Below are 26,664 nucleotides of genomic sequence, written 5' to 3' on the forward strand. Positions count from 1 at the left end.
GCCTAGATGAACTGACTTAAGTTTAAAGGAACCTGGGAGGTCAGGGAGACGATGAACCTTCCCTGGCGATGGGCCCTGCAGTTATAAGTCTCCATAGGTGGTCATTCTTCAGGAAAATGATGTTCTTTGTGTGAGCATGGCACGGAGGGGAAGCTACTAGCATTTTAGGAGGGGCAGTTCTTCGTTATGTGGAGTGTTCTGCGCATTACAGGACGTTACGCTTCTACCAAGTTCTGCAGTGCCTCCAAGACATCTGACAATGGACAAAGGCCCCTGAGGCCCCACACATTCCAGACGCTCCCCTGGGGGCAGTACCACTCGGGTTGAGACCACTGGGCTACAAGATGCAGATGGTTTGATGCAGCCCTGCCCCCTGTCGGTGAATAGCACCAACGTCTCCCCGTCCACAGCCTCGGGTCCTCATCTTTCACGAAGGCGCAGCATGGCCAGCATGATTCCGGTCCCAGCGTGAGTACAGCCCTGGTGTGGAGGGGCTGGGGGCACCGTCTTGGGCATTTCTGCCTCCCCTGTCAGCCCCAGCCAACCTTCTTCTGCCCCGGGTCAGCTTTCCAGGAGTATTTTCTCTGCATTCCTCAAGGCAGCCTGGGAGAGAGAGGTACGTCGCCTCCTTTTCATTTACATGGGGATTACTGGAGACCAGAAAAGTACTTTAAAATGATATAATGTCTCTGCACCTCATCAAACCCTTCCCCTTCCACCAATTTCTGCCTGATTTACAGTTAATATTGCACACTCCCATCACCCTGCCGGAGAAGCGGTGATTATTTCTCCATTGCCATAAAGAATGTAAAGGAGATGGGAAAAATCAGGTGAATTCAGAGAAAGTTTAGTGTAAAAAAAAAAAAAAAAGTGCTGGGGGGAGGGGGTGTCAGGGAAGGCAGTCTAATAACAGGAGCAAAAGTATTCCTGGAAACAATTTCAGAGTCAAGCGATTCCTCCAGGCCTCAAGACAGTCTGCAGGCATGGGCTGCTGCCCTGCTAGACGAGTGCACGGGGCCACGGTGGGGTGGGCCTGGTGGGGAGCCTTCCCTGGGTGCTCGTCTGCCCAGGGCTCTAGATAAAAACAGACCCCACCCTAGAGCCAGCCCACCCTGAGAGAAGGCGAGAGCACTGGCTCGTCCTCCCCACTGCCCACTTCCCAGGAATGTCTGGTGAGCATATTGGCCTCAGGGCCTTTGAGATGCAGAGGTGGTCCCTAAATTTGTAGTTCCTGGGTAGGGATTCGTTTGTTCGGCTTGATTTCTTTGGATGCTAACAACCCTAATGTGGGTTCTGGGCTCAAATCCTGGCCCTGACAAGGACTGGCTGTGAGACCTTGGGTGGTCATTTCACATCTCTGTGCCTCTGTCTTCTCTTCTATAAAATGGGATAAACTGGCATGTGGTAAGTGCTAATAAAAAATGTAGCGCCGATCCTCTTTACCCATCGTTAGTCAGTTACTGATCATTAGCAGCAGCAGCATCGCTATTCCACAGCAGGTGAGTCTGTGAATTACCATATTCTTTCCAGTTTGCCGATGATGGACTTTTGCTGATTTTACAATTAAGGAGCTGAGTATCACCTTTATTCTTCAGGGGAAAGAGATGCTCTGAGTCTCCCACATAATCCATCAGCCAAAGGAAATTATGGAATATGCTAGACTTAATTACTGCTACTGTAGTAACCTGGTATTTCAGCAATCTATTTCCATGTAACAAACTATCTCAAAATGTAATGACTTAAAATACAACAATTCTGTTATTGCTCATGATTCTGCATTTGGGCAGGGCTTGGTGGGGAGTGTTGACATTTGCTCTCTGTGTGTGCAGCTGAGGGCTGTGGCACAGTTTGATTTAGGGTGTATATCTGCGGCCTTGGTTCTCACTGTTGGCTGAGTTTCTTGTTCCCCACATGATCTCTCAAGGCGATTAGCTTAGGCATCTTCACATAAGCAAGATGGCCTCAGTACAGTCAACATCTTAGACAGTGGTTGGTTTTCCCCAGAGCGTGTGTGCCCAGCTGCATGCACACGCGTACACACACACACACACACACTCCCAGGAACTGCCAGGACTTCTTAAGGCCTAGGCTCAGAATTGGCACAGTGTCACATCCAGCACATTCTACTGGTAAAAGCAGATTACCCGGCCAGCCCAGAATCAAGTTCATGGGTGTACAAGAGGCATGAAAATCAGGTAGTTCATTGCAGGCCACTAAAGTAACCACAGCTAGGTCTTCGGTATAATTATTTTTTTTCCTTCTTCCCCAGCAGTGTAGATTTGCCTTTTCCCTTTCATGCTTATCCTTTGTTGCACATGGATCTTTATTGGAAGTGACTTCAAATCAAACCATTTTATTTCTTTTGCTTTTTAAAAAAATTAGTCAAGAGAGAAAACAGGAAGTCTGGGAGGTCCGTGGGCGTTCCTCTGTGTCTCTAGATTTCTGGGTCTTGGGCCCGTCTTCCTGCTTCTGTGGCTGATATCTCCATTGATGAGCATCTCTCCCTGTCTCTAGGACCATCTTTATCTGTTCCCATCTCTGAGCCTCTCATCCTTGTCTCTCTGAGACTCTGTTGCTGTGATTCTCTCTTTGACTCTATATCTTTCTGTCTGTCTCTGTTCTGTGCACATTTTTCCTTGTCTTTATTTCTGCTAGTCTCTGTTTCTGTATCTGTCTCTGTCTCTCTCTCCCTATGACTCTTCTGTTTTTTCTCTCGATCTCCCACCATCACTGTTTTGGCCAGAGATACAGTCCTTTTATTGGTGTAAAATGTGGCCTTCCTACTGGTATTGTCAGAGAACTTCATGCTTTGTCTCTGGCCAATACTCCAGGGCCTTCCTGAGTAAGAGAGGCTCAGCCTCCAAGAGACCTTGTCTTATGCCAAGAAAGTACCTAGGGTTTCCTTTCCTTCCTCTCGTCTCAGCATCTGCGCCCTGGGGTCTGAGAAATGCTTGGACCCCATAGCCTTGCCAAGACTGGGAAGTGCATGCCTCAGCCTCCAGGGGCCTCCCTTGGGAAGCAGGGGGGCTGGGGAGGAGGTGGTGAGTGGGGCAGGGCAAGGATAGAATGAGGGAAGTAGAGACAGAACTCCATGTCCCAGCATTTGAGGAGCTGTAAAAGGAAGAGGAATGTTTGGTTAGAGGGGAAAGGATGTGTCCACTTCTGCAGTGCAGGTGCTGAGGACAGCACTTGGGACAGAATAATGGGATGGAACAAATGTAGCTGTGCCTGTCCACTGCCGTACAGTGGGCTCCAGGAGGGTGGCAGCCTTGCTGGGCACACAGCGGGCTGTGAAATGCTGAATGACCCCACTTCCTAGTAGCTAATGGGAACCAGTGACTTCAAGAGGTAGTGAGTAGCCCATCTCTGGAGTTGTGCAAGCTGAGGCTGAACAAGCACTGGACCTGTGGAGTTATAAACCAAAGGCCCACTGAAACAGAGCCCCACATCCCTGGCCAAGTCCTCCCTTTCCTCTCCCCAGACTCCCCACTCTGCAGCTCCTCCCCACTTTCCCTATTTGCATGCTTGTTCCCTGTAAGCTGGCTGGCAGAGGCAGGTGCAGGCTGGGCAGGGCCAGTGCTGAGGGAGGACTGGAAGCAGCCAATACTTTCTGAGCCTGCTGGCAGTCACATCCTCCGAGGAACTCATCTGAAAATGACCTTCCCCTCTCCTACAGCACCCAGTCACATGCAGGTTGCAATGGGTTGCACACAGCATCTCTCTAAGGTGCTGCAGGCAGCTTCCAAACACCCCAAAGCAAGGGGGAAAATAATTCAGGATTTAGACAACAGACATATCAATTTCTTGTCCACTTTCAAAACCTATTTTCTGCAGAGTTTCTGGTGATGATGGTGCAGAACTCTGACCCTGCAAAGAGGCTCTTTTAATCCCAGGGCTCCCCTTGTCTTTCTTGTGGAGCATTGGCTGGAGTTGGGCCAAGCAGAACAGATCCCAAGAGTATGTGCACTCCTGGGTGCACCAGCACAGCCGTAGCCAACAGGGCATAAATAAGTAGGTGCACCTGCCCTCAAAATCACATCCATCTGCACAGGTGAATGCTCAAGGTCACATGCACCCACATACTCACACACATGCACTGAAAAAGCATACCTGCCCTCATCATATGCACTTGTGGGGAGGCACAGTTACACTAACAAACTCACTCATATGCTTGGATGCAGCCATATGCATGGGTACATAAATATGCACGGCAGTGCCTGTGTGCATGCCTGCACTTATGAGAAGATACACCTAAAACCACACCTGGCCGGGCGCGGTGACTCACACCTGTAATCCCAGCACTTTGGGAGGCCGAGGAGGGTGAATCATGAGGTCAGGAGTTCAAGACCAGCCTGGCCAACATGGCGAAACCCTGTCTCTACTAAAAATACAAAAAACTAACTGGGCATGGTGGCACATGCCTGTAATCCCAGCTACTCGAGAGGCTGAGGCAGGAGAATCGCTTGAACCCAAGAGGCGGAGGTTGCAGTGAGCCCAGATCACGCCACTGCACTCCAGCCCGGGTGACAGTATGAGACTCTGTCTCAAAAAAATAAATAAAATAAAAAACAAACAAAAAACAAAACCACACCTGATGTTCATGTGTGCATAGATACATAAAAAATAAAAAGCAGGTGATAAGCACTCGGTAAAACCCTCATGTGAAGACAGACCTACACACACACCCAAGTGTGTACATACACACTGGTACACCCACGGACAGCTGTACACACAAATATACAAGTAGCACGCTATGTTCATACACTTTTGTCCCCCTCCCTTCCCCTCCTCTCCCTTCCTTCCACAGATGAGTGTAAGGTGCAGCATAGCGTAGTGATAAATACTGGTTCACATCTTGGCTGTGCCACTTTCTAGCCCTGTGTGACCTTGAGCAAGGAATCGAATGTCTCTGTTTTTTCATCTGTAACATGTGGATAATAGTAGTATCGACCCCACAGGATTTTTGTGAGGATAAAATCTATTCATATGTGTAAAGGTCTCAGAGCAATGCCTCATCCATGGTAGACTCTCCTGGGGTTGCCTCTGACTGTGGCAGAGGAACTAAGAAAGGGCAAAGCACTGGGTTTGTGGCAAGAAGTGCCTGGTTCAATTCCAGGCCTTGTTCTTTAGGCCTCCATGACTCTTGGCTCAAACTTCATTTCCCTGTGCCTTGGTTTCCTCACTTGTGAGTGGGGACAAGCAGTCTTGCCCTGGTCGCCTCCTGGGACAGCTGAGGGCTGTGGTAAGTACAGCTCTTCAGGAGCTGTAAGATGTGGTGATGCTGGAGGGAATTTCACCTCGTGGGCCACAGGACCCGGGAGAATCCACTTGGGGCCTAGCACTGGCTGAACGGCAGCCGGCACAGGCAAGCTGCTGAAGGTCCTGTGTATCTCCTACTTCTCCCTGACTGCAAGCCCTAGTGCCTGGCGCTGTCACCAGAAGAGTCACCCATGTGGGTTTAGCCCATTGCATGCGCTGAAGGTTTCTGGGAAGTTACAAGTGCTGCCTGGAAGGAAAAATACTGTAGCTTCCATTGCACATGGAAAGAAGCACAGCTGCTGGTTTTCCTGGGCCACAGGGGCTCCCCCTTTTCTCTGGAGGGTCCTCCTCTTTTTCTCCAGAAGTGCAGTTCAGGGGAAGGGCCGTGGAAAATGAGGAGAGACCTCGTGCAGTCAGCCAGATGAGCCAGCTGTGTTGGGTGGTCACTGGGGGCAGTCAGAGAGATCCTATCCCATCATGCCACCCCCATGTGGAAACATTCCAGGGTCTTCCAATGTCAGAGGAAAATCCCAACCCCTGCTCCAGGCCCTCTGTGAGCTGTTCTTTTCTGCCTCTCCCACTGGTCTGCCCCCTCCCCTCCTTCATTCTACTGCAGCCATGCCAGACTCCTTTCTGTTTCTGCTCCTGTTTCAGGCTTTGTCCATGTGGTTCCCTTTGCCTAGAATGCACTTGCTCTAGTTGTGCGTGGTTGACTCCTCGCCATTCAAGACTCAATCCATTACGCCTCCCAGCAGAAGTCAACCCTGATGTGCCTCCTTCTGCTTTGTCCAACTACCTCGCTTGATTTCCCTGGCAGTTACTGCACTTATCATCCACTCCAATGACCTTTTAATTTTTTATTAAATTTTTTATATGCTATATTTGTACATATCTATGGGATATACATAACATTTTGTTACATGCATAAAATGTGTAATGATCAAGTCAGGGTATTTAGGGCATCCATCACTTGAGTATTTATCATCAGATGACCTTTTAAAAATACATTCAAGGCCGAGGCGGGAGGATCACCTGAGGTCAGGAGTTCAAGACCAGCCTGGACAACATGGTGAAACTCCTTCTCTACGAAAAATACAAAAATTAGCTGGCCATGGTGGCAGGTGCCTGTCATCCCAGCTACTCTGGAGGTTGAGGCAGGAGAATTGCTTGAACCCAGGAGAAGGATGTTGCAGTGAGCCAAGATTGCAACATTGCACTCCAGCCTGGGTGACAAGAGCAAAACTCCATCTCAAAAAAAAAAAAAAAAAAAAAAAATTCATTTATTGCTTATTCCCTGATGCCGACCCCACTGGAATATGGCCTCATGAGGGCAGGGTCTCCCCAGTGCCTAGTTCATAGTAGATGCTTAACTAATATATGCTGTCCCAATAACTAAATGGCTTACCTTTCTTACCTGCTGCCATGTAATTCCACCGTTCTTGGGGGTAGGACTGTGACATTGTACCATGAGTGATTTGTGGTGAATGATAAAGCACCAGTGCTGTGAGTGATTTATTAAAAAAAAAAAAAAAAGATAAATCAGAGCAGATTCAAGCACCTCTCTGTCATGATAACACTCTCACTTTCTCAGATTCCAACACAGTTTCTGAGTGAATGAGACAGAGAAAGAGTTATGGCCAGGGGAATGGGAACTGTGTCCCCAGTCCCATCCCTGCCTCAGCTGTACTGTTAATAAGGTTACAAATTCACGTTATACTTTTGGTTTCATCAAAATCTGGGTGTGCCTATGAGGCTTTAATATATAGGCAAATTTCTTATATATTTGAGCATCCCTGGGGGTTGCGGGCAGGGATCTACAGAACCAACCTGCAGACCATTGGGGAGCAGTGTGTGCTTGCTGTTGTAGGCCGCGGAGATTCCGGGATTGTTTCTTATGTAGCATTATTGTAGCAGTAGTTGACTAGCACACTAGGACGTGAATTAAATGTTATGTTAGCAAGAAAGGTCTTGGCCAAATGTCTGTGATGCAAAGTGAGAGGGCCATTTTGGGTGGGGGGACTCTGATTGCATCAGTGGTATTGAACTCTTCTAATTTGTTTCTCCTTTTGTTTTGAATTTTAAACCAATTCAAGCACTGTTGGTGCTCAGAATGATTGCTGAGATTATGATGGACAAAATGAATCAGTAGCAGGCCTGAATCTTGGTCCATAAATTCAGCCAAACAAGAAGAATTCTATTTCTTATTTTTTAAAAATCAGATTAACTGCTAATCAGAGCCCTCTCCTGGGAGTGTGGTTAAGCCAAGGTCTGTGAAAGACGTCTACCTTTTCTTTCATTAAGTTTTATGCCTACAAAGAAATAGTCTGGTCCAGTGGAAGGAACATAAAACTTGGGTCAAGATGATCTGAGTTCAGATCCTGCTTCTGCACTTATCCATCACGTGACCTTGAGTAATTCATCCCCTTGAATCTCAGTGTCTTCATCTGTAGAATGGGACCAATGATTCCTTCCCCTTAGTGGTGGGGTTCAGTGGGATGATTCAGGGATCCCAGGGCAGTGCCTGTCATAGGGAAGGGGCCAGGAAATGGCTCCCCTTTTGGCCTCCTGAAGTGTCAACCGGGTCACATCATCTTGCAAAAGTCAGGAGAACCCCCATGAACTCATCATTAACTACAATCATCACCAGCTCATGGTCATTCTTATTGGTCCTCTCCCTACCCTCATGCCCCCCCCCATTATCTTGAAGCAAATCCCAGAATCAATATATTTTCTTCTGTGTATGTTTGAAATTTTTACATAGTAAAAAATAACAAAGTGAGGATGATAATGCCTACTTCATGGCATGGTTGGAGGACAGCAGGAGAGAATTTATGCAACAGACCTATGCCTTATAGTCAGCAGGGTTCTAACCCCATTCTGGGATGAGAAAGGACTTCCTAAACAAAGCAACATTAACAACAAAGAGAGTTAAAAATATGTATATTCGAGAAACAACATAAACACAATTAAAGTCAAGCAAACAAAGAAACAAAGATTCTTTGTTAATGTCCTTATTATTCACTGAGAGCTCTGACAATTCACTAAGATAAATACTAACACTTCAATTACGAAACGGGAGAATAACATAATTCACAGAAGATGAAATACAAATAAACATGTGAAAAGGCATTCCACTTTGCTAATAATCAAAGAAATAGAAGACAAGATTTAAGAAATGGTAATGCCCCGTGCTTGAAAGGGTCAAACCTGACAGTGCTCTCATATCCTGTTGTTAGTCATTTAAATGGGTGTCTCTCTTCTGGAAAACAGAAGTGGAACTATGTATTCAAACTTAAAATACAAGTTGGGACTTCTTATTAAAAACCTTAACAGAAAAACCACCCATATCCTTTGCAGCTAGGATTCCATCTCTAGGAAATACTCAGAAATTCAGGCAAAAATTTATATGCAATGACATTCATTATTTATAATTGAAATTTTTTTTTAAAAGGAAGCAACCAAAATCTTGCACAGTAAGAGAGTGCTTAAATAAACTATGGTACATCTAGATGATATAACATTCCTTAGCCATTAATAATTATATTTTGCAAGAATTTTTAATGACATGGGAAAATACTTATTCTATATTGCTAAATGAGAAAAACGGGTTACAGAACAGTATGTCTTTATGCTGTATAATCCTGATTATGTAAATAAATAAATATACATGTAGAAGGGTGATCAGTGAGGCAGAACAAAAGTATTGTAGAGACACTGTGCATTTTTTTTTTAAGTTGCTAGCAGATTTAAGTTCCTACCAGTCTCTGGTGTTAAAGACAGAAGTCACCTTGGAAAAAATGGTTCTTTGTTTTAGATGTCCTTCAGCTACACAGACGTAGGACAAATATCCACTCCGTGTTCTTGGAGTATTACTGAGTATTGGTGAAATCCCCAAATGCAAATGATAGAAGCTGAGAAGTAAAATATTCTATTATTATTATTTTCAGAAGAAAAGGCTGTTTTGTGTTAGAGTGGGGCTATCTCTGAAAGATCTTTTTGATATTAAATGATTTTTCTTTTTTTTTAAGGGAAGATCAGTGGGGAAATGGGCAGGAAAGCAGGATAGAAAGGGCTTCATTCATTCATTCATTCATTCAATGAGGAATGATTGAGGGTCTACTACATGCCCCGGATTGTTCTAGACCTCAAAGTAGCACTGCCCGGTGAAACAGAGTTCCAGCTCTCATGGGGCTTACTCTAGAGAGGGAGACAGACAGTAAACGAATACAAGTATAATATGACAGGATGTGATAAGTGCTATAGTGAAGAAAGCAGGGTAAAGGACCAGGGAAGTATGCAGTGGGTGTTATTTTATGCGGGGGCTGGGGTCAGGGAACACCACACTGCTGGGTAACTTTTGAACAGAGATCTGCAAGAGGTGAGAGAGTGAGTCACGTGGACATTGTGGGGAGAGCGTTGCAGGCGGTGGGGACAGCACAGACAAAGCCCTAGAGAGGGAGATGTACCTGGACAATTTGATGAACAGCAAGGAGGCTGGTGTGGCCAGAATACAGGGCCAAAGGGGAGAGTGGAGGGAGAGGTGGACGCAGGAGGGATGTTGGATCATACAGGCCATGGTGTAAGGACTTCAGATTTTTGTAAAGACGGCCTTACCGAGGTATAATTTATGTTATAAATTTAACCATTTTGAGTGTTCATTAGATGGGTTTTGACAGATGTCTCCACCTATGTAACTACCACCACTATTAAGACATAGAACATTTCCACCACCCTCATTGCCCTTTGCAAGTGGTCCCTGCCCACCCCAGCCTGGGGCAACCAGGAGTCTGCTTCTTGCCATTGGAAATACATGGTACTCATTTTGCGTCTGGCTTCTTTTGTTCAGTGTGTTGATTTTGAGATGCATTCATGCTGCAAGTATGACTGGTTTGCTCCTTTTTATTTCTAAGCAATTTTCCCTTATGTGTATGCACCCAGGGCATTTATCCACTTGCCTGTTGATGGAGTTGTTTGGAGTTTTCTAGTTTGGGGTTCTTATGAGTAAAGCGGCTATGAGCATCTAGCACACTTTTTGTGGACATACATACACTCATTTCTCTTTGGTAAATACCTAGGAGTGGAATTCTGGGTAATAGGGTAAGTATGTGTTTAAATTTATTAGAAACTGCCAGTTTTCCAAAGTGGTTCTGCCATGTATATGAGACTTCCAGATGCTCTAGTTCTTACCAACACTTGATATGGTGAGTCTTTCTAATTGTACCATTCTATAGGATGTGTAGTGGTATTTTGCGTTTTACTTTGTTAGCAGTGTGATCTCAGGCAATTTATATAAAGCTCCCTGAACTCTGGTTTCTTTGTAAAATGGGAATAACGATAGTTCCTACCTCACAGCAGTGCTATGAGGATTAAATGTGGTGGTGCACGTAAAGCGTTAGTTGACTGCTGAGCACGTGGCAAGTGCCCAGTAGAGAGAAGCTGGCTATAGTTATGTCTTAAAAGAGGGATGCCCTCTGTGCTCCCAACCACAGGCCACCATTTATTTATCATCAACCTTCTACCATGTGGTTGGAGCCCACAGATACCATTGGTGAGTGTTGCCTCTCTTGTGTCCCCTTATCCCTGTCCCCTGACCTGGGGACCCGCCCCCCCAAATCCCTCTGTGTTAGGTCTCATCGTCTATCCCAAGTACCTCTTCAAGGCATTTTCCCAGTGAACATTGTTCATAGCCATTAAGGTAATAAATAATTTTCAGCCGGGCACGGTGGCTCATGCCTGTAATCCCAGCACTTTGGGAGGCCGAGGCGGGTGGATCATGAGGTCAGGAGTTCAAGACCAGCCTGGCCAGCATGGTGAAACCCCATCTCTACTAAAAATACAAAAAATTCACTGGGCATGGTGTCGCATCTGTAATCCCAGCTACTCGGGAGGCTGAGGCAGGAGAATTGCTTGAACCCGGGAAGCGGAGGTTGCAGTGAGCCCAGATTGTGCCGCTGCACTCCAGCCTGGGCAACAGAGCAAGACTCCATCTCAAAAAAAAAAAAAAAAAAGATAATAAAAATTTCAAGTATTCCCTCAAGCCCGCGCCAGGGCTCATTCTCATCAGCCAGGTGGAGTGAGGGCTCTTCTGGGGGCAGGGTAGGGAGCCAGGAGCTCAGGCTGGTACCAGGCAGGCCCTGAGAGAGAGGGACCTTGGTCCGCCCTGCTGCCTGCCACCACGGAGCAGCCATGACGATTACACCTCCCCGCTCTCCGCTCATGCTCCCTCAAGGAGATCTTGAATATTTATCATGTATTAGGTGAAAAAAGAAGTGGAACAGGAGGAAATTGTGTTACTGCATATGAAATTTGCCTGAAAAGTTTCCACTCTTCCTCTAGTTGGAAAATAGTTTTCATTTGAAATATGAAGCTTCTCTCTAACTTATTATCTCAGAGGCGAGAATGGAAAATGTTGCTCCTTGGGTTTCGGGTGGAGCTGCCGGAGGTGGTGGGCGTTTATGGTCACCAAGAATTGTCTGTAGAAATTGCCCCTTGCGCATCAAAATTGCACATTGCTTTTTTCTTCTCTTGCTGCTTCCCCCACTGCAATTTGCCTGCAGCTCACAGGCAGGAGGGAACAGAGAGGAGTATGTAGTGGGAGGTATCCCTGTGCCCCCACAGGACACCCAGACTCATTTTGTCCTGGACACACATTGGGCTATAGCAGCATCTGTCCATGTCATTCAGTTCTATGTTGGAAGGAATCTCTTGGGCCACAGAATCCAATTTCCTCTGCAGCAACATTTTGTGGTTTTCAGGGTCACTGCTCCCTTTGAGACTTGGGAGACCGCTGTGGATCCACGCTGCAGAAAAGCACACATACATATCAACTTGTGTGGGGTTTGTGGATTCCCTATGTTTAGTCCACTTTCTGGTCAAGAACAGTCTACAATGACATGAAAAAACTCTACCACCAAATTAAAAGGCACCATTTACGGAACATTCATCATTAAATGGGTAAGTGCATGTAAAGGGTACTTAGCATGGCACCTGGCACGTAGTGAAGTACTCTTTTCCTTGTAATCCTGATGATAACTCTGGGTGCTGCCGACCCCATACTATAGATGAGATATCTGAGGCCCAGGAACTTTAAATCATTTGTCAAAAGTCATGCAGCAGGGCCAAGATGATAACCTAGGTCTTTCTGACCCTGTACTTGTCCTCTTTCTTTTTATTCTTTTCTTTTCTTTCTTTCTTTCTTTTTTTTTTTTTTTTTTTTTTTTTGAGACGGGATCTTGCTGTGTCGCCCAGGCTGGAGTGCAGTGGCACAATCTTGGCTCACTGCATCCTCGGCCTCCTGGGTTTAAGCAATTCTCCTGCCTCAGCCTCCCGAGTAGCTGGGGTTACAGGCTCCCGCGACCACATCCGGCTAATTGAACTTGTCCTCTTAATATTCACCTTGCAGGTGGGTCTCATCTCTCTGTGCTCATCTCGAGTGACAGTGTCTTTGCAGTCACTCAAAGCTGAGCACCTTTCCATGTCTGCATTGTTCAGACTTTTAGAAAGTCTTCCCCTTACCTGAAGCACAAACTGGCACCCTGGTTTTAGCCCTGTCCTCTGTGGCCACACATGACACAGGCACTCCTGCTGTCCCATCATAACCCTGCAGAGATTTGAATTCAGTCGTGCTCTTCCAGCCGCCACCTTCCTCTGCATCTTGAGACTTGCTCAAGGTCACATAGCTTGAACGTGGCGAAGGCAGGGTGGAAACTGGGTGTGTTAGTTTCCTGCAACTGCTGCAACAAATGACCACAAACTGGGTGGCTTCAAACAACAGAAGTGTGTTCCTTCATAGTTCTGGAAACCAGAGCTCTGGGATCAAGGTGTCAGCAGGGTTGGTTCCTTCTGGAGAATCTAGGGGAGTATCGGCTTCTTGCCTTCTCTGGCTTCCAGTGACTGACAACATTTCTCGTCCTATAGATGTGTCACTCCCACGTGTGCTCTGTCTTCGTGTTGCTTTCTCCTCTGTGTGCCTGTATTCTCCTCTTCTTTGAAGAGTCTTCTTTGAAGGACACTTGCCACTGGATTTAGGGCCCACTTGAATAATCCAAGATGATCTCATCTCTAGATCCTTAACTACATCTGCAAAGACCCTTCTTCCAAATGAAGTCGCATTCACAGATGTCCCGTGAACATATCTTTTTGGGGGTGGTGCACCTTTCAATCCACTCTACTGGATTGGCCGTCTCCAAAGCTTTGTGACTGACCACTATGCCTTAATGAAGAAGCCCCATACCATGGGCTAAATGTGTCTCACAGATATATTTGATTTGGTCTAATAATCTTTTAAGAGCAATTTGAATCGATCATGATTATTTAACAATTGGAAAAGACTTCATTTATGTGGCTGTATAAAGCAACATTGTCTCCTTTTCCTCCAGGAAAGCATTGAAAAGCAACAAGGAGAAAAATAAATGTCTGTAAATTTCACTTTTTATTGAAGCTAGAGGGCAGTTTTAATCACCAGACTCTAATTTATGTGAAAGGGCTGCCAAATCCGCTGAGACCAAGCAGCATTTCAATGAATGAAGAGAGGACACAAAAACTGAACAGAGAAGTCTTAGCAACGAGAGGATTCATTGCTGGGAGATCTCAAAAGTCTTTGAAAAAAATTCATTTTATGAGGGCAAATGTCACAAAGTTACAAAAGCAATGTGCAGATCTCTTGTTTATAACCATGAGTGTAGGAAAGGGAGTGAGCTGAGGTGGAAATAGTTTCTCTGGATCTAGCATGTTCAAAGAAGCAAAGGAGATGCGGCTACAGGAAGAATCACACAGACAGCCATATTTGCAGGAAGCAGTCTGACTCTGTGGCAGTAGAGAATAAGAATATTTGCTGGGCGCGGCAGCTCACCCCTGTAATACCAGCACTTTGGGAGGCCAAGGCGGGCGGATCATGAGGTCAGGAGATTGAGGACATCCTGGCTAACACGTTGAGAATATCCTGGCTAACACGGTGAAACCCCGTCTCTACTAAAAATACAAAAAAATTAGCCAGGCGTGGTGGCTGGTGCCTGTGGTCCCAGCTACTCGGGAGGCTGAGGCAGGAGAATGGCGTCAACTCAGGAGGCAGAGCTTGCAGCGAGCTGAGATATGCCACTACACTCCAGCCTGGGTGACAGAACGAGACTCCGTCTCAAAAAAAAAAGAATAATATTTGTGTCGTGAAAACAACCACTGGAACATTGTTTGAACCTACCTGTTTATTGACCCTCTTTCCCCAGGGAGAAAGATTCTTTCAGGAAACCGAACTAATTTCCCAATGAGTAATACAAAGGAACTGACATGTCATCAATACAAGGATGTTCTATGAAAAAGAGCAAAAGATCACTTACTAACACATAAAGAACATGCATCAGAAAAAAGTCGCCCCAGAGCACTTGGAAATTGTGGGTATGTTGGAGAACTTCTGTTTGCCCTTCATATCCTCCGTCCATCCTGCTCCAGACTGACCTGTGCCTTGGGGAAGCTGACCCATGTGAATTGCCTCATTGGACTACCCTCTGTCCTCTGCTTCCCAATGTGACATGTTGGGAGAAACTAGAGGAGGAAGAAAGTGATGTAGGCTTATTTATTCCCCTGCTCCTTCTCTATTTGGTCACCTGCTTGGCCTGAATCCCTTTACAGAAGCCACTGCTTTCTAGGGAAGCCCTTTCCACAGCGCTATCCTCTCTCCAGATTCTGGTAACCATTCTATCATCTTGCCCCAGCAGACTCAGGGGTGGTGCTGTGGGTTGAATTGTGTCTCCTAAAAAAGGATATGGTGAAGTCCTAACCCACAGTACATTGGAAACAGACATGCTTCGAGAGAAGATGATGTGAAGAGAAACACAAGGAGAAGGCAGCCATGTGACTGGAGTGATGCATCTAGAAGCCAAGGAATGCCAAGGATCACTGGCAAACATCAGAAGCTGGAAGAGCAAGGAGGGATTAACCTCCAGAGTCATCAGAGAGAGCATGGCCTTGCTGACACCTTGACTTCAGACTTCTAAGCTCCAAAACTGCAACCACTAGTTTTCTGTTGTTTTCAGACACCCACTTTGTAGTGTTTTGTTTTGGCAGCCATCGGAAACTAGGGTAATAGAAATGGTAAGGCCTAGGTGCTGGGACTGCCACCTTCACATGAAACAAAGGGGGAATCGGAGAACAAAAAGCCCCTGCTGCTTGAGGGTGTCATGGAGAAGTAGTGGGAATAAGCTGGAAATGCCAGTGAAAAAAAAAAATCATTAAATGAGACAAAGAAGAGAACTTTCAAATTCCAATCATGTATGTTTGTGTATATATTTATAATATTATACATACGTTACATGTACTTAACTTTAATGAAGATATAATGGTTATGAACTATCTATGTACCAAATAAAGTAGAATCTACATGAAAAACAACAAAACTTATGGGAAATGCAAGGAGAAAGAGAAACATACTAATAGTAGAAGATCTTACTTTTTTCTTTTTGACAGATTAAGTGGATTAAAAGTAAATATAAATAAATTATAATCTAAATAATATAATCAGCAAGGTATGATGTACATGTCATATATGCACACACATATATATATATGTATATACACACATATATATACATATCACAGAGAGTTATATAGAGAGATTTTCCATGGGCACTTAAAGGAAAACTGTAGCAGTTTTTCCCTCAATAAGTTCTGCCCTCAAAAAATATAGTAGAGATTATTTTCAGATCATAATTCAATTAGGTAGAAAATAACAATAAAATCAGATAACAAAAAGCCCCTGCTGCATGGGGGTATGGTGGAGAAGTAGTGGGAAAAAGCTAGAAATGCCAGAGAAAAAATGCATAGTTTTAAATATTTAGCCTTAAATTCAATAAACAAGTATGAGAACAAAACATCCAACCTGGAAAGTTAAAAAAAAAAATCACAAAATGAGCCTAAAAGAAGAAGAGGAAAAAGTGAATAAAGTACCAAGAATAAAGTAATGAATTAGAAAACACAGAAAATGGAATAAGGATAGAATAAATAAAATTCAAAAAATATTTTAAAAGACAATAAAATAGATTAGTTTCTTTTCCTAATAAAAAAAATCAGAAGGCAAATATACACAAAATAGAAATAATAAAGAAGAATTAACAAAGAGACAAAATTAATCATGAAAACCGTTCAACTCTACAAAAACAAATTTGAATTAGAATGACTATTAAATTATCTAAAATATAATTTACCAAAATGATTCCAGAAAACATAAAGCATTTTAAATGTACTGATATTCATGGGAAAGTTGTCAAAGAGCTATCTTCCAAAAGGCACCAGGCCAAATGGTTTTACAAATAATTTTTTTCTGCATTAAAGAACAAATAATTCCAGTATTCCAATATTAATGATTCAGCTCTAGAACATTGAAGAGAAAAAATCCAAATTATTTTAATGCATCAAGCAATACATTGGAGACAAATCCCAGTGAAGATTGAACGCAAAAGGAAATGCCAGACTCATTTCACTTATGAATATTAATTTTAAAATCCAAAATAAGGCATTAGCAACAAAATTAATAGCACTTAAAAGTATAATAAATCATACTTAAGTGGAATTTATTCTAGGAATGCAAGGATAGTTTAACATTAAGAAGCCAATTTAAATTATTTGTTATATTAAAATGATTGATCTATGAAATGGAACCACTGGTTTTTTGTTTTTAAAAAACTCAATAAAATAGGAATAAATGGATATTTCCTTAAGATGAAAAAATCTCAACTAAAAAATCAGCATCATAAATAATGGGGAAATGCTGGAAGATTTCCTGCTAAAGTCAGGAACAAGAGAAGAATTCCCACTTTCAGAACTATTATTTAATATTGTACTAGAGGAAGAAACCAATGAAATTAAATAAGAGGAAGAAATTAGAAGTATAAAAATTATAAAGGAGGAAATAAAGTTATAATTCTCAGATGATATAATTGTATATCTGAAAAACCTTGGAAGATATACTTTGGAACTACTGTCAAAAATAGGAAAATTCAGAAAGGTAGTAGGATACAAGATGAATATAAAGAAATCATTAACTTTCATATATATATAAACAGCCAGTTGTTTATATGAATGTAATGGAGGAAATGAACTTATATCCTCCATTATATCCTTTAATTTTGTAGATAAGTTTGTTTCTTCCATTATATCCTTCATTATATTCATACAAATGACCAGTTGTTTATATATATATATATATGAATATAATGGGATATAATGGAAGAAACAAACTTATCTACAAAATTAACAAAAAGATAAAACACCTAGGAATAAATTTAACAAGAAATGTCCAAGGCATATATGAAAAACAAAACAAAGCAAAACTTAACAAAAAATCTACCTTTAACCACTTGGAAGGCTATTAAAAGAATCTTGAACAAATGACAGTCTGCTATATTCTTGAATTGGAAAATTTAACCCCATAACCATTTCATTTTCCCCCAAGTTAATGTTTTTTCTAAGTTAATTTTTTTCTTTTTTACTTTTTGTTTTTTCTTCTTGTGGAAAACAGGGTCTTGCTATGTTGCCCAGGCTGGTCTCAAACTCCTGGGCTTAAGTGATCCTTCCACCTCTACCTCCCTAAGTGCTGGGATTACAGGCATGATCCACTGCGCCTGGCCCAAGTTACTTTTTAAGCTTAACGTTATCCTTATAAAAATACCAATAGCTCTTTTTGGGGGGCGAGAAGGAGAATGGGGAACTGGGCAAGGAAATTGTAAAATTCATGTAGAAAAATAAGAACAAGGATCATCCTTTTTACTTCTTTTCAATTTGCTTCCTTTTACTCAAAATTGTGTTTTTTAAAGAAATTTATCCATGTTGATACATATAGCTATATATCATGCATTCTAAATGTTGTATGCGGATACTGTAATGTATTAGTTCTCCTGTTAGTGGATATTCAGATTGTTTCATGGATTGTGGAATGTCTTTTATGTTTCCGATCATTCTGGTTGTGTATGTGGGGGCGGGGGGCAGCCTGGGGCTCCTCCACCACCTAGGGAATATAAATTCAGACCTACACAGAAGAGTCACCTAGGATTCTGATTTTTTGCAGATGACTTACAATTTATTTCCATCCATGGGCCTAGAAATCTGATGCTTCCTTGAACTGATGGAAATAGTTTTTCTTGACCCTTGATGCTCTCACCTTGTGCAGGCAGAAGGCCACAGTGCAGCCCCTGGGATTATTAAAATCCCAGGCCCCCCAAGTCACTAGGTCCAAGACACCTGGGACCACCATACTCTCTGTTTCTGCTTACAGCTTTGGATTTGGGGTCTCTACCAGATTCCTGGGGATCCCAGCTGTTTCTTTTAATCTCAACTATGTGTCTGCAATCTTCATATCTATGTGGCTGTGGGAGGTGGGAGGCCCTTTTGTATCAGCTCTGTTCACTGGGTTGCCAGAAGTCCAGGATTTGCTCTGGGTCCCCAGGACATTCGATTTTGTCCAATTGTTCCAGCCAGTGAGGTCTTCTCATGTCCCGATTCTAGCTCCTGGCCTCCTTGCTGCCCCTCCTGGCCTCCTGCTCTGTCTGTCCTGGATGTCTTTATTCAGGCCGCAGAGAGATGGAGTCTGTGAATGTGCTATACACAGCACCCGGCACAGATGCTGCCTCCAATGAAAGTGTATGCTGGTTTAGGACATTAAAAACAGACATTGACGGCAGTCTTTAAAATCTTCTCCAGGTTGACACTAACCCATTAATCAGTATAGAGAGTTGACGATTTTCAGACCCATGGGTTCCAGTCCTAATTAGTCCATCTGTGTAGTGCCCGCCCTGGGCAGGTAGAACCTCTGTGTTGGGGGTGGGCTGGGGGGAGTGGAGGGTGTAGGGAGAGAGGAGAAAACCTGAACAAGGCCAGTCCAAGGCTGAGAAATACACTCCCTTGTGGGTTTGATCTGCAGGAGTCATTGTCCACAGGCCAGAGGGGAAGCAGGTTGGATGTGACCAGCAGAGTCTTCTGAATGCTTTGATTCGGAGTTTGGCCCCTGGCCAGAGAGGTCCCCTGGCTGGGTTCCTTCCTACTGTAAAAGATTTTTCAGAACGAGGTTCAGGGTGATGTAAGTGAAGCCAAAGCCATGGAGGTGAAAGGAGTAACCAGGCAGAGGCCCAGGACAGCGCTCTACTCCCAGGGCCCCGAGGGAGTCTGCAGCTTACTGAACCCCTGGAGGCTTGGCCCAGAGCCCTGAACACAGGCCAGGACTGAGCTCAGAGTGGCACAACAGCTTGCATGTTCTACCCATCGGTGGGAGGGGTAGGTGGGGCTCCTGATTCCCAGCCAGGTCCCAGGGCCTCCCAGTGGGTGGGATTGGGGCACAATGTATGAGTAATGGGGATGGTTCTCTGCCCAAGGCCAGAGCAAGACAGGCCCAAGAAATTATAGGTTCAAACCTGCCTGTGATCCAAGGCCCTCCCACGGAAGATACCATCCTGTAATCCCAGGCCTTCTCTCTGAGGCCAGTGAAACCTCAGACAAAGAGGTCTAGGCAAATGAAGGAAGAAGCATCTTGAACACAGAAATCACTGTTGTTTCAGCCATTCTATGCCCACTACCTGGCCCATGTTCCTTTACAAATTCTGATGGGGCCTGATGTCGGCAGCCCAGGTGCAGAGAATGACCCTGCCTCGGGTATGTTGTGGGAGCTTGAAACTTCCCAGGGTGGGTGGTAGGGTTGAGAGGTTGCGGACCTGCTATGGTGAGGCATTACCGCAGCACCTCTGGACAAACTGAGCCATGCAGTGGGACCAGGTCTCCCCTCTGTCCGGGGTTAGCCTTCCTTCATGGGTCACAGACAGGCGGCAGCATCTTGCCAGTCACCGCATACATTATCTGTGCACCCCAATTAGCAATGAGCAGAGAGAGATAGGCCATCACTCAACCAACACAGGCCTTTTGCTGGTACTTACCACAGCATAGAAGCTGGGATGCAGGAGGATGACCTCTGACACGCCTCAGCTGGCAGTCTCCGAGGTAGAAGAACCCATTGGACTTTGGTGGTCCCAGAACTTGAGGACTGTACAGAGAAATTGATAGGGAAATCTCAAGCAAGGAGAAAGGTGTTTTCTCTTCATGAATGGGCTGTGAAAAAAGGAATCCCTGGAAGAGAGTTACAGGACTTTTTGAGAGAGCATTTTAGAAAGATCTCTCTATAAACAAATATTTTAGGGGAAAATATTGATTCATTTTAGGAGAGAATGTTAATTCATGGCATTATTCCCAAGTCCAAGAGTCCATATGTAATTCCATCTATGGTTGCACATAAGACATTTGGGAAGATGAGAATGTGCGTGCATTACAGGACACCAAACAAACCAACAGTGATGGAGACAGCATGCCCTGAGTTTGGAATGCCTTAGAGAGCTTGGCAGAAATGCAGGGATGTCCAGGGTTGTTTAGAAGGAGTGAGATTACCAGACACTCCTGGCAGAAAAGGATAAATAGAAAGCATCCTTCATATGTCTGGCAGGACTTAGCAGATGGAGAGGACACATCTGGATCTCTGGGGCCTGGCCACTTGCCAGTGGCTGTTGGGGAGGAACCAATGGGAAGTCCAGTGTATTTGCACAATGTCACTCGCTTATAAGGACTCAGTGAAGCAGGAGCTTCTGTAAAGTGCAGGACAATTTGGAGGAGGTGGGGTTGAAATGATCATTCACTGGGCAGTGTTCATTCTTTGGTGCTATGTAGAATACAGCTTTTTTTTTTTTTTTTTTTTTTTTTTTTTTTTTTTTTTTTTTTTTTTTGAGACAGAGTCTCTCTCTGTCACCCAGGCTGGAGTGCAGTGGTGCAATCACCGGCCACTGTAACTTCAACCTCCTGGGCTCAAGCCATCCTCCTGCCTCAGTCTCCCGAGTAGCTGGGACTACAGGAGTGCACCATTACGCCTGGCTAATTTATTTATTTTTGTAGAAACGGGGCTCCACTATGTTGTCCAGGCTGGTCTCAAACTTTGGGATCAAGTGATCCCCTCACCTTGTCCTTCTAAGGTGTTGGGATTACAGGCATGAGCCACGGTACCTGGCCCATAGAGTACAACTTTCTGACAAGGAGGGAGCAGAGATCTAAAAAGGATGTCATCTTTGCTGGAAGATTCAGCCTCAGAGGACTAAAGACATTGAGGAGATTTGGGGGATGCTTTAAGCAGTTTGTCAAACGTTATCCTAACAAAGGAGCAAACTTCCCACAGATTTGATGTGTCTTGCTGCAGTAGGGGCTCCTGTCGGCAAGGGGGCAGCCAAGAGCAGCCCTGGGGTGGAGACGGAGGCTAGAAATCATGGGCCCAGGGACCCAGCCAGGGAACCTGGCAGAAGCCTGCAAGCAGGCATTCGGGACGGGGGCGGGGGGGACCAGGAAGGCAGCACCCCAAATGCCTCTGAGAGCTCCAAGACTGCCTTCCCTCTACACACTGCTGCCATCTTGGAAGGACTAGAGACCATGCTAAGCCAGGAGGATGCTGGGAAAGGAAACCTGTGTTTTGGTTGTGGCCTAGCACATAGCAAGGAGGAACCAACTGTGGTACCTGGAATCTCATGGGTCCCCCATTCCCAGTGTAGGGGAAGCTGTCCAATTCCCAAGGTTGGCAGTTCCCATCGGGCCCCTGTTCTCTCCTTTTGTGGGTGATCAATCTAGCACAGTGTTTTTCAGCCAGGGATAACTCCCCGCCCCCCGCATTGACACTCCCACCTCCCTGTAACCCACCCACCCACCCCGTGCTCCACTGTGCCCCATCCCTAGGGGATGTTTGGCATTGCCGGGAGATTGTTTGTTGTTACCACTTGCGGGAAGGGTGCTCCTAGCATCTAGTAGATGGAGGCCAGGGATGATGCTAGGCATCCTATGCACAGGATGGCCTCACAACAAAAAATTATCCATCTCAAAATGCCAACAGTGCTGAGGTTGAGAAACTCTGACCCAGAATTATCTTGCTGAGTTTGTTTTCAAAGGCAAGTGCCAGGCTTCAGGCTAATTTCGCCCTCAGTCTAGCCAACACCACCGTCCCCGAGGCAAGATGTCCTGGGTACTTTCTTAGAATTGGCGAGGAAAAATTACAGAGAATAAAATACACATCATTTCTCTGACTCTCTTACATCAGGGAAAACAAAATGTAAATTAAATTTTCAATCCATTATTCTGCCACACCTTCAACCTGCCAAGCTTTGAGGTGCCTAAGGATTTCCAACTCAACAATTTCAGTTTTTAGTTTAGTTTTTTTTTTTTTTCTACTTTCAGCTTCATGCATCGGTGTGGGGATGGAAGCTGAAAGTGTGGGAGTGGATGAGATCACTCACAGAGCATTTTCTGCAGAGTGGGAATTGCAGAGGAACAAGGACAAAACCCCAAGGACTGTAGTCACTTAATAAGGGGCCAAGGAGGAGGAGGGACAAAGAAATTCCTGAGGAAGGAGGGGAAGCAGCAAAGTGAGAAGGGGGAGGAGAATTTAATTCAAACATATCACACATTTTTAAAGCACTGACTATGTGTCAGGCACTGTGCTAGAATCCAGAGATACTGGTGTGTGGGGATTTAGGGAGTTCCAAGGAAACGAGGGATCCGTTCATTTATTGGTTCATTGGTTCATCCGCCTGTTCATACGACAGCTATTTATTGAGTGCCTACTATGTGCCAGGCACTATTCTGGATTCTGAGGCAGATATGTCAGTGGTAATCAAAACAAAAGTCCCCCCTCAGGCAGCTTGTGCTCTGGTGAGGAGGACACAGAAGAACAAGGTGAAGAAACATTGCTAAGAAGTGAATGGGAATGAGGGCTGAAAGGGGACTTCCATGGCGGACCACAGAGAGCAGTTCTGGTTGACTGATGGCTGAAGACACTGACTGCCAACGGCCCAGTGAGGGAAGAACAGGGGAAGGCCTGGCGCATAATAGGCTCACCACATGTTGGACAAACAAGCCAGTTCCTGGGTCACTGCCTAGAAACAGCCTCGGTCTCATTCCCTGGTGATTTATTATTGCAACTGCTGCCATTGCCTTTGCGCTTCTTCTGAAAAGTTTTGTGTAAAGTAGGAAATAGAAAGTGCCGGGGTAGTCCTAGATTTAGAAAAGGGAAAGGAGGTATTTATTATTCCTTTAGTATAAGACAAGGCACAGTACCAGGAAAGGAATAATCAAAGTTGACAGCTCAGAGGAGATGACAGGAAATGGTTTGGAGGAGTCTCCTTTGGTCACGAATGCTAAGAGAATTTGTGCCAAACCAGGGAGTTAACTGTGAGAGATTTTGCCTCAAAAACATGTCTAATTTCATTTTTAAAACCCTTCTAGTAGAGGTGAAGCAGGCTTGTATCTGTGGATTATATCACCCCAGGAGGGCTTCACAACAGACATGAAAATAAATTAGTTATGACAGTCACTTCCTGAAGTCGGCAATGCTAGTTCTCACTTGAGACCCAGTGGCCATCAGCGCAGCAGTTAAAGAAGTTTAGAAGAGCCTTTGAGTGGGTGTATTTTAGAGCCTGGATTCAGAGACTGTGGAAGAAAGTTCAGAGTGGTGCTAAGACCTCCAAGCATGACGAGAGAAAGAGTTGTTCCTTGTGGGCTTGTTTGAAGTAAAAGGATCTGGATACCCACTTCTGGTGAGATTTGACGTTCACACAAGTCTGGGGCCAGGAGGCCTATGTGTTGGACCTGTGTCTGCCCTGTGTGACTGTGGGCTGAGCGCTTGCCCTTCTGAGCTTCTGCACAAGCAGGGCATTGGATCCGTGATCTGTGAGCCCTGGAAGTGACCTGCTCTTGTTTTGTCCTGTCCTCATTTGTCTGCTAATAGCATCTCCATTTCCCTTGGGCAGCCCCATCTCCCATCCTGTGCGGTGCTTGTAAGCCTGTCAATCAAGTTCTCCTCACCTCTCCTGGCTAAAGGGAGTCACATGATCCAAGCTCTGCCAATCAGACTCTCCCTCGGGAAGGAATCTGAATCTTGAACAGAGAGACACCAGGTCAAATACCAGCGGGAACCATTGGCACCTCGGCCCTGGGTCTCTGCAGCTGCTCTGCTCTCCATCTTTTTTGAAGTTTTTCCTTCAATCTCATGAATGACCTCATTCCTCCTGTTGAGAATTCCCTCTTTGCCTACGTTAGTAAACATCACTCCTGTTGCTTACAACCAACGAATTCTGATGTTATGTAGCCCTTTGAGCTTTGAAATTTGGGGGAAATAATTGTGCCTCACAGCTTTCCTGTAGAGATTAAATGAAATAATGTACATGATGGCGCCTGGCAGGGCAGGTACTGTCAGGGTGAGTTCCCGCCTCTTCCTTGCCTCTATGACTTGTCTATTGAACATGCCATTGGTGATGAATCTTCCCTCATGAGACTCTTGAGACTTCATGAGACTCATCCTCGTGAGACTCTTTTGTAGAAATTAACACAAGAAAGGGTTATTGTGGGGGATGTATGAGGTAATTCATTTCGTTCATTTGGCAAATATTTAATGAGCACCTGCGGTGCGATAGGCCCTTCTAGGCACTGGATACACATCCATGAATAAGACCAAGGCCCTGCTCTCAAGGAGTTTACAGTATAGTGGGAGAGGCAGACAGTACACAGATATTAGGTTTCGATGGGGTGGTCAGGGAATGTGTTTCTCTGGAGGTGACAAATGGGCAGCAATATGATTGAAGTGAGGGAGGAAGACATTCTATTTTTTAACTTTTAAGTTCGGGGTATATGTGCAGGTTTGTTACATAGGTAAATGTGTGTCATGGGGGTTGGTTGTGCAGATTATTTTCTCACCCAGGTATTAGGCCTAGTACCCATTAGTTATTTCTCGTGATCCTGTCCCTCCTCTGACTCCCACCCTTCGATAGGCCCCAGTGTTTGTTCTTCCCCTCTATGTGTCATGTGTTCTCAGCATTTAGCTTCCACTTGTAAGTGAGAACACTTGGTATTTGGTTTTCTGTTCCTGTGTTAGTTTGCTAAGGATAATGGCCTCTAGCTCCAGCTCTGTCCCTGAAAAGGACATAATCTCATTCTTTTTTATGGCTGCATAGTATTCCATGGTGTATATGTACCATATTTTCTTTATCCAGTCTGTCATTGATGGGCATTTATACTGATTCCATGTCTTTGCTATTGTGAATAGTGCTGCAATGAACATAAGCATGTGTGTGTCTTTATAATAGAATGATTTATATTCCTTTGGAGTATATACCCATTAATGGGATTGCTGGGTCAAATGTTATTTCTGTCTTTGGGTCATTGAGGAATCGGCACACTGTCTCCCACAATGGTTGAACTAATTTACATTCCCACCAACAGTGTGTAAGCATTCCTTTGCCAACATCCATTATTTTTTGATTTTTTAAAAGTAGCCATTCTGACTGGTGTGAGATGGTATCTCATGGTTTTGATTTGCATTTCTCTAATGATCAGTGATGTTGAGTTTTTTTCATATGATTTTGGCCACATATATGTTATGTCTTCTTTTGAGAAGTGTCTGTTCATGCCCTTTGCCCACCTTTAACAGGTTGCTTGTTATTGTTCTTGTAAATTTCTTTAAGTTCCTTATAGATACTGGATATTAGACCTTTGTCAGATGCGTAGTTTGCAAAATTTTTCTCACATTCTTAGGTTGTCTGTTTACTCTGTTGATAGTTTCTTTTCCTGTGCAGAAACTCTTTAGTTTAATTAGATCGCATTTGTCAATTTTTGCTTTTGTTGCAATTGCTTTTGGCATCTTTGCCGTGAAATCTTTGCCTGTGCCTATGTCCTGAATGGTACTGCCTAGGTAGAAAAGACGTTTTAATTTCTAGAGGAAGAGCTTTCCAAGCTATGGGGGCAGCAAGTGCAAAGGCCCTGAGGGGAAAATGTGCTTAGTGTACCGAAGAACAGCTAGGAGACCAGTGTGGCTGCAGCACAGTGAGTGGGGAGGAGAACAGTAAGAAAAGAGGCTGGAGAAGTAGCAGCAAGGCTCTAGGGCCTCCCTGTCAAGTGGCCAGTCCTGCCACTGCGTGCACACCTTCAGGGATGGGGAGCTTACTTCTCCCTGAGGTGATATTGCCTATATTTGGACAGGCTTTTTAGAGTCAGGGTCTTGTTCTGTTGCCCAGTCTGGAGTGCGGTGGCATGATCATAGCTCACTGCAGCCTCAAACTCCTGGGCTACAGCAATTCTCCCCCTTCAGCCTCACGAGTAGCTGGGACTAGAGGCGTGTACCACCACACCCGGCTAATTTATTCATTTATTTTTGTAGAGGTGGGGTCTTGCTATGCTGCCCAGAGTGGTCTTGAACTCCAGGCCTCAAGTGATCCTCCCTCCTTGGCCTCCCAAAGTGCTGGGGATAAGCCACTATTTTGCCTCTTGAAGCTCCCCAGGACCCATCTGCCCTCACTTTTCTTGGCCAACCCCTTGGAGATCTGAAGCCAGCTCTTCATGTTTTCATTTTATTTCCTT

General features: G+C 44.7%; 1 long non-coding RNA gene across 1 annotated transcript in view; it reads left to right on the plus strand.

Annotated features, from left to right (window-relative positions):
- The first annotated feature begins 123 nt into the window (after positions 1-123).
- The window catches only part of LOC134734595 (uncharacterized), a 320,879-nt gene continuing 294,338 nt past the window's right edge, over positions 124-26,664 (plus strand). The window contains exon 1 of the long non-coding RNA XR_010117730.1: positions 124-616. This is a non-coding gene — a long non-coding RNA (uncharacterized lncRNA). The remainder of the gene's footprint in view (positions 617-26,664) is intronic.

The sequence above is a fragment of the Symphalangus syndactylus genome, chromosome 12 (assembly GCF_028878055.3).
Source record: "Symphalangus syndactylus isolate Jambi chromosome 12, NHGRI_mSymSyn1-v2.1_pri, whole genome shotgun sequence".
In the NCBI taxonomy this organism is placed as follows: Eukaryota; Metazoa; Chordata; class Mammalia; order Primates; family Hylobatidae; genus Symphalangus; species Symphalangus syndactylus.